Source organism: Sceloporus undulatus, chromosome 2, assembly GCF_019175285.1.
Source record: "Sceloporus undulatus isolate JIND9_A2432 ecotype Alabama chromosome 2, SceUnd_v1.1, whole genome shotgun sequence".
Classification (NCBI taxonomy): Eukaryota; Metazoa; Chordata; class Lepidosauria; order Squamata; family Phrynosomatidae; genus Sceloporus; species Sceloporus undulatus.
Window position 1 is genome coordinate 188,871,360 of NC_056523.1, and position 8,815 is coordinate 188,880,174.

The window sequence follows — 8,815 nt, forward strand, 5'->3', positions numbered from 1 at the left end:
ACCGGCAAGAGGAAAGACCCACCGGAAGTTAAAATAGGAATCTGGGGGTCTTGCGATGGAATTCAGGACAGGGTGGTCACACCAGAGCCATTCGCACTGAGATCGAACAGAGCCCCAACCCAGGATATTGCCAATCCACTTTTCAGTGCACTGGCCAACACGCTCCAAAAAGAGGATCCAGTACGCATTCAGTTTGGCATCTCGCGCATTCACGTGCGTTCGGATTGGGCCATTCGAATGATGGTATGATCGTATTGAGCGAAATAACGTTAATTCGAACCGCCCAGTGCTGAAGTCCCCCAGTTCAAGCCTCATCTGATAATGGCCATAGTCCAGCACTCAAACTGGCTCCCAAGAATCTAGGATCTGGTGAGGTATTCTGGAATAACATGGCATGTTCTAGGCACTGTCACTTTTTATGCTATAATGATCCTAGCTAGGGAGATTTCATTCAGAAATCTTCCTCGTCCATTTGGAATTGCTCCCAGATAATAATGATAATGATAATAACCACCAGTACCACCATCATCATAATAATTTATACCCTGACTTTTCCTCAGAACTGAGACATCAAAATATTGAAGACAACCAGCTTAAGGAAGAAAAGCAGAAATTTTATTAGAAAGAATTGGGGTGAATTAACTTAACCATTATATCAAGGAAACCAGAGATAATGTTACCTTTTAAAGTAATTGGCTACAATTCCAATGGGACCAAAAGTAGATAGTTACCACTATCGTTACCATTTTAAAAGTAGCTTTTAAAAGTTTCTCAAAAGAAACTGAAAAATAAACTCCTTGAAAAGCCATCTGGATGCTGTAGGCCTCTGGCAGGTGGAACAAAATGCACCTTTCTCCCCACCTCCTTCCTCATTGCCTCAACACCCACAAAGGAGCATTAAAACAGCATATGATATTCCTCCGTCCAGTGACATCTGGCAGCTTCCATGGCAGGCTGTGAATCTGCTCTGGTTTGAGACCAAGCTAGCCAAGGTACTGATCTATTTGGGGATGAAGTTCAACACCTAAGAGAGCTCATTTAAAATCTAGTCTAAAACCTAGAGGTGTTTCACTGCCCCGCTGATATGGAAGCCACTGGCTGCCATGACTTCCTCTACCATTTACTGAGGCCACAACCCCTGTAACAATAAAACTAAAAGTTACAGGTACTCATGTTGGTGTCTCATGCTCTGCTTTGGTGGATGGGAAGAATGCTTTGTACCATTGGCCTCTGGCTGGTTACATTGAGATAGCTAAATAAAATAAATGTATCCACACATTCTGCATCCATGGATTCAACCATCCATAGCTTGAAAATACTCAAAAAATAATAATGATTCCAAAAAACAAAGCTTGATTTTGCCATTTTATATAAGGGATGCCATTTTACTTCCCCATTGTATATAATGGGACTTGAGTGAGTATCCATGAATTTTGGTATCCAGTGCAAGACTTGGAACCAAGGCCCAGCAGATAGCAAGGGCCCATTGTATATTGGAGAAACAGACAATTAAATTGCTCTTGTTAATTACAGCTGTAACAGGAACTGATCTTGGAACTGGAACAGTACCGCTTAAGTGTAATCAAAGCATCTTTTAAAGCTTGCCATCTGGAGGGACAAAGTATAATCCTATTTGAGTCTTGCCTGCACACTGTGTACGTGTGCAGATGCACACATCCCTTTGCTGAATGCTTGGCACTCAGGAGTTATGCTTTCCTAGATAATTTCCCTTCCAGCCACCTTTTATGTTGTCTTGAGCCTTTCCTTTCCAATATCAGGGTTTAGGATGACTACTATGGCGAGCATTTACTTTGGCGTTTTTGAACCTGTTCCCACGAGAGCATGTGAACATTCATTCATATATGTACTGCTGTACAGTGTTACCCCGGGATATGAATGCGCCGCCTTACGAAATTTCCGGGTTACGAAAAAAATCCATTTAAAAAAACTGTTCCGGGTTACGAAGGTTTTTTCGGGTTACGAAAAAATTTTTGGTGCTTTTCGGCGCTATTTCACACGAAATCGCGGCTTTTCCCCATTAGCGCCTATGGCTTTTTCGGCTTACGAAGTATTCCGGGTTACGAAAGCGGCGGCGGAACGAATTAATTTCGTAACCCGGGGTACCACTGTACATCTCTTTTCAATGTACAGTCTCTTTTCAAAGAACAACAGCTACCTGAAAAAGAATATGTATGTGAAGAGGGCCTTTTGTGAAGATTTCTACGAACAACATTCTCTGTGCCTGCTTGTAGACTGTACAATGGAATTTCCTTTCTTCTTATACCTAACCATGTCTATATCTTTTCTTCTAGGACTAAGCCCAAGATGTTTCGCTGCCTGAGGCACAGCAAAAAATTAGTGTGCCCACCTCACCCCCAATTCAGGGTGCATAATATCTGAACACAAAGTATTTTGCCACATGAGGCGCAAAAAAAAAAATATCCCTCAAGCACCTCTCTCCTTGGCCTGTCAGTAAAAATACCATATCAACATGGTAATAACTAACAGTTGGCTACCCTTCAATAATACTCAAAATCTTTTATGTGGAGCTACCTTATTCTGTCTAGTAGGGTTTGGAGCAAGAGGCAGAATGTTTTGCCCATGATGGGATTTGAGCTGGCCAACTCCTGCGCTTGTATCTTTTACAGATTTGCCATGGAGTTTCCTTGGCCATGTCTGGGCTGACTGCCACTTTCTCTGTTCTCTTGCACATCTCAGGGTGTTATAAAATGACAGCCACACATCCACACCTCAGGCTCCATGCGTTAGTTTCTTCCATCTCCATGACATCTGTGGGCACTGACATAGTCCTTAATAAGTGGGAGGCTGGAAATGCATCTGAATTTTTTTCCCTCTTGCCTTTAAAAAAAAAATCTGGCTAGGTATATTTTCCCTCTCCTGCCTAGCAGCACAGACACATAGGATATGACAACTATGTTGCTGGTGCGGCAGAGGTATATTTCTGGACCCAGTTTATGTTGAATATAGGATTGCCCTTCCTGTGGAGATGTTTTCTTCGCCAAAGGAGAAAAGGTCAACATTCTGTAAGAAAAGTATTTTTCCTCTATACTTTGAAGAAACGTTCCTAAACAAAGTAAAAACGCACATGAAATAAGCTTGAAAGAAGCCTGAGAGAGTTTTTCAAAGAAATTAATCAAAGCTAGGGAAAACATTACAACACTATCCTGTCTTCCCTGGTTGTTTATTGAGACATCCATTTTTGGTACATAACATAATGGATCACTACCAAGGCTGAAAAGAACCATTTCCAAATCGAGGATGTCTTTTGCCTCTGTGTCAATGGCAGTCAGGCTGAAGCTGTAACGTACCATTATTAATTTTTTTACAAAATATTAGGATATTAAAAATTCATTCCCCTTGAAATTAAAACAAAATAAGTTTGCACACATTGAAGACAGCACAGCTACAGTCTGTATGCTTGTGCACACATGTTGTTGTACACAGGCTGAGTTTTTCATACACATATAACACTGTATGCAGACTGATGACCTGTATGTACCCTGGTACACTTATTCATATAAGTGGTAATATAATAGAATATACATATATTTGTACAGCAGTTTCTAAATTTATCTAGAATTGTTTCACAGTTCACACTTAATGGACAGTAAAAATAAGGAATTTTAAGATATTGCATACATCTATTTTTTAAAATTAAGCAGTTATTAAAAGTATTGCTGCTACTTTCCACAGAGATAAGTTCTAACACATTCAGTGGGACTTGAATAGATATACGTATGTTTTCTGGAAAAGCTGCTAGTTCTACCTAAACTTTATACAAGTAATTGTATTGCATAAGGTGCTTGCTATTTTCTACCCACCCAAAACACTGTGATGAAATTAGGACAATGAAATAAAAATGCTAATGAAAGACAAGAATATTTCCTGACAATAATATATTCAAGAAGAAAAGCAAAAGCAAAAAGGACAGTGTAAACAGCTATACAATTTAAATTGCAAAAGAGAACAGAAAAATAGAGTTGGACAAAATCTAATAAATCAGATAGCTACTTAGGATCTCAGTCCTGTCTATGGAGTCTATCACACTGGGGCTAATTTTGGCATTAAAGAGAGATTAAAGCACATTTAAAGCATCCCACAAATAAAGCGAAAATGGCGAGTAATTGTGCAAATGATTATCACACGTAATTGTACAAATAAAGTTATATCAGAAATACATTGTCACTGAAATCCTGATAGTAAAAAGATGTGTGTTAATGCTTCTTTGTGATGGCGGGTTTTGTGCAACGTCATGTGAAATCATTTCACATCATTACATAATTTTCCCAGGATATTCACAGGATAAACTCCCGATCTCCTTCGTATGATAAACTAGTACCTCTGGAATGCAGCTCCAGACCTCATCCTGCCTCTCTCTGGCCTCAAGTCTCTTCCTGAATGAACCCAGCACTGGAGCTCTTAGGTACAGTTTTGTCCTTTACTGTCTTATTTAGCTGATGTTTTTAATTCACACACACTCTCCCTGTGCTGTTCTCACTTTCCTCTCTCAAATCTTCAATTCTTTTGAACTGCCTTATTCTCCCACAAACAAAATATGCTCAGAATTTCGTGCAGCAGCTTCTTAGGCTGTATCTAAGATTTAGGTTTCAGGGATACATTTATAGCTTCCTATGAAGTGAATATAAGTTCATCTGTTCACACGTACATGTATTAATTCTACCCAGATATAGCTGTGCCCTTGGTCTGAACTCTGCATTTAAAAGGATTCTTGTACCTGGGTACAAAGAATGAATACAGGTAGAGAGCTTCTCACAAATATCTGAATGTGTGTAATTTCATATGAACACATGCACAGTGTAGCATGTGAAAACCTGACTATTTGTGATATCTGGGATGAAGTGAGCATTAAATTAAATGTGCATAGTGAGGTAGCATTTAAATATCTTGTGGGGACTGGGCTACCTCACATTTCATGTGCAGAGAGGTGCTGATTTGAAAAAGACCCCACTCAAAAGGAGAATCAGCACCTACCACATGGTTTTTGTCAGAGAATAAGCCTTTTGAAAATGGACAAAATATTGCCAATTCTATTTATTATGGGAGTAAAAGTGACAATTTGTGTAAAAAGGGAATGGAAGGAAATAATAAAGCAGTACTGGAGCTGAGAGGCAGTTAGTGACCCTTTCAACGTTGGTTTGTTCAACTGCTGTTCTGCTACCCATAAACTATTTTGGTTTCCACACCTCAAACAGTGACTCCTTTTTTCAGTTCTTAGCTTCTGATCTTTCTGCCAAAGGCCATATCCTTCTCAGCTCTGAACCTGTCCATGCTGATCCTGGAAAGGGAGTAAGAGTGGGCAGACAGTTCAGTTCTAACACCTAATACATAGCCTGGACAATTCAGCTGAATGCCAGGTCCATCCCCTTGGTCTATCCACTGGTTAAGAAGCGTGTAGATGTGCATGTGTACACACACACACACACACACACACACACACATAAGACATAATTTAAGATGCATGGGAGTCCCACGGTTGCACAGTTTCAAGCACTGCCAAGAAACAGCAGCCATAACTAACCAATGATTTCCAGCTCTCTCAGGGAATGCCAGAAGACTACTTAAATGGGAGGTTTCCACTTCAGCATCTATTCCTGGAGCCTGCCATAAGAGACTCTGAAGACAAATTATTCACTGGAAAATGTCTCGTATAGGAGTGGAGGAATTTCATTGGAGTTCAAGTCACCCTTTCAGTGCCTGTCAGGTTTCTTTCTCTCAAGAATATAAAAACTATCTTGGATCAGACCAAAGGCATATTATTCTGTTTATTCAACGGCCAAACAAATAAGAGATGAGCACAATAATATCCTGCTGCCTATGCTCCCAACATGCTGTCTTTGATGCCAAAGGCACTAGATAGCTATAGTGACCAGTAGCCCTTGGCAGCCTTATCTTCCTGATACTTGCCTAACCTTCTTTTAAAACCAGCCAAGTTGGTGGCCATCAGTATGGCCACTTTGCGGCAGTGAATTCCATGGTTTAAGTTTGCATTTAGGGAGCAGTAAAGTTGGCCCTCCACATTTGTAGCTATGACTTTTTTGGATTTGATTATTTGCAGTTTTGATTAATATGTTTTTTCTAGGAATCTCTAGGTCCTCCAGCACAGCTCTGCCAGATGTTGACCATAGAATTGTGCTGGAGAAACTAGATGTTCCTAGAGGAACACACTTCTCTAGGCATTTGTAGGTCCTCCAGCATGATTCTGTGGTCAACATCTGGCAGGTGTTGTTCATAGAGTTGCACTGAATGACCTGGAGATTCCTAGAGAGGTGTTCTCTGAGTTAAAAAGAATAGTGTTTTTTGTTATTTGCATTTTTTCCACATTCATGGGGGTCCTTCACCCCTACCCCAGCATATGTGGAGGGACCACAGTATTTCATTTTATCTATCCTGGATTATCTACCACTCATGTTAAATGCTGGTGTTACAGAAATAGAGTTAAGCACTCTAGTGTTATGAGAGGGAGAAAAGGTTATCTCCAGCTACTTCTTTCATACTGTACATACTTTTGTGTACATTTATCATGCCCATCTTTACATTTTGAAGGTATAAATCCTCCAGTGTTGTAACCTTTCCATATTGGAGTGTTGCTCCAAATTCTTGAACACCTTGGTTGTCCCTTTCTGTGCTTTTCCCAGCTCTATCCTATCCTTTCCAAGGTGTGGTGACTAGAATCGAGTACTATATTCCAAGTGCAGTTGAACCCTGTGGATGTTATTATCCAATCAATTTTATTTTGTATGTTTTTCATAATACACTCCAAAATTTTCTTCATAACACACTGGGTTGATATTTTCCAGATCCAGGATATCTTTCCTTATCATTCATCACCAGCAGAGACACATCAAGGTATAAGTAAGGTAGGATTCCACCCACTTTCCAATCTGCATAATTTTATACTGCTTTCATTGAACCTTGTTTGCCATTTTAATCCTATTTCACCATTCTGGAGAATTCGATAATTTTCCAAAATGGAGCCAGGTATTTGTGTTAGGAAAGGTGCCATTAAGCTTGCGCATAAATGATCTAGAGTTAGGAGTGAGCAGTGGGGAGGCTGAGCAGTTAAGCTATGATCACAAAAAGTGACTGAAAAATCTACTATTTTTATTATCTTTTTTCTATTCTTTAACCAGTTATCAGCTCGTAACAGAACCTTTCCTCTTAGGCCATGGGCACTCCAGTTGCTCAGGCATCTTTGGTGAGAGACTTTGTCAAAAGCTTGTTTTGAAAGTACAGCATCTATCAAATAACTCTTGCTGCAGTGCATTCAAGTCGCTTCTGATTTATAGTGACCCTGTCACAGGGTTTTCTAGGCAAGATTTGTTCAGAGAGAGGTTTGCACTTGCATCCTTCTGAGGTTGAGAATGTATGACTTGCTTAAGGTCACCCAGAGAGTTTTAATGGCTGAGCAGCTAAACAGGGATATGAACCCTGGTCTCCAAAGCCATAATCCAATGCTCATACCACTTTACCACATTGGATCTTGCTTTTATTATACCTAAATCTAAATTAAAAGGAGCCCTGGTGGTGCATGGTTAAATGCTGATACTGCAGCCACAATGTTGTGAGTTCGATCCCTGGGTTTCAGAGTTCACACAGCCTTCCATCCTTTTTGTAGGTTGGTAAAATTAGTACCCAGCTTGTTGGGTGCAATTGGCTTACAGATTGTAAGCTGTTTAAGAGACAGCTGAGTTCACTATGAAGCGGTAAAGAAATGTAAATACTAACTCTATTGCTAAATCTTCCACAGGTATCTTCCCTCAAAATTACACACTAGAGACAGATACAAATAATTCAGTCAACCTCTAATGCCCATATTTTGGAGGTAGGTGGAGTGCTCCTTGAGATCATCTGGCCTGCCACCATCTCTTCAGACCCAGCTGAATTGGAGGTTTCAACGATGTGCAAACCCTGCATGGTATTCTCATAGAAAACTATGGGGGCACAGAAATTCGAGGACACAGTGGAGGACAAGAAGATTCAGATTTTCTGGAAACAAGTAAGTTACTATGTAGGCTTGCTAGATCAGAGTTGTTCCAGACTCTGAGATATCAGGACCAAAAACCGAGACCTAGGAATGATGCCTGCGACGTCACAGGAGGGCCTCTGGTGGTATTACAGGGCTGATGTTACAAGAGGTATTGGTGGTATCATTAAGCATGATACATTGAGCATTGACTACATCTGCTTAGAGGCTGCATCCATCCATACTGCAGAAATATTGCAGGTTGACACTGCTTTAACTGTCATGGCTTAATGTAATAGGATCCTGGAAATTGTAGTTAGTTGTGGCACCAGAGCTCACTATAGAGAAGTCTAAGTGTCTCACAAAACTACAGTGACCAGAATTCCATAGCATTGAGCCATGGCAGTTGAAGCAGTGTGAAACAGGATTATTTCTGCAGTGTAGATGTAGCCAGAGAATTCCATTTTAAATAAAAAGGGCAAAGGCAAACAAATGAGGAAAATACTGTACATACGCATATTTCATAGCAGAACCCTTATTCTGAGGTTCTTCCCCTTGTCCTACCTGGGGATTGGACAAAAGGGGAAGACTGTGAGCTCTGGGAACTCCACTTACTAGGGAATGTTTGGTCTGATTTAGATGAAGATGAAGATGATGATGATAGTAATACAGTGGACCCTTGTTATCTGCTGGGGTTTGGTTCCAAGATCCCCCATGGATAACAAACTCCATGTATGCTCAAGTCTCATTAAATATAATGGCATAGCAAAATGGTGTCCCTTATAAAAAATGGAAAATCAAGCTTTGAGA

The 8,815-nt window shown here is 40.3% G+C and overlaps 1 long non-coding RNA gene across 1 annotated transcript; it reads left to right on the forward strand.

Annotated features, from left to right (window-relative positions):
* Positions 1–4,313: 4,313 nt before the first annotated feature.
* On the forward strand, positions 4,314–8,032 carry LOC121921396. Its single transcript, XR_006101939.1, has 3 exons — positions 4,314–4,444; positions 6,840–6,888; positions 7,869–8,032. It is a non-coding gene; the product is annotated as an uncharacterized LOC121921396 (long non-coding RNA).
* Positions 8,033–8,815: the final 783 nt, after the last annotated feature.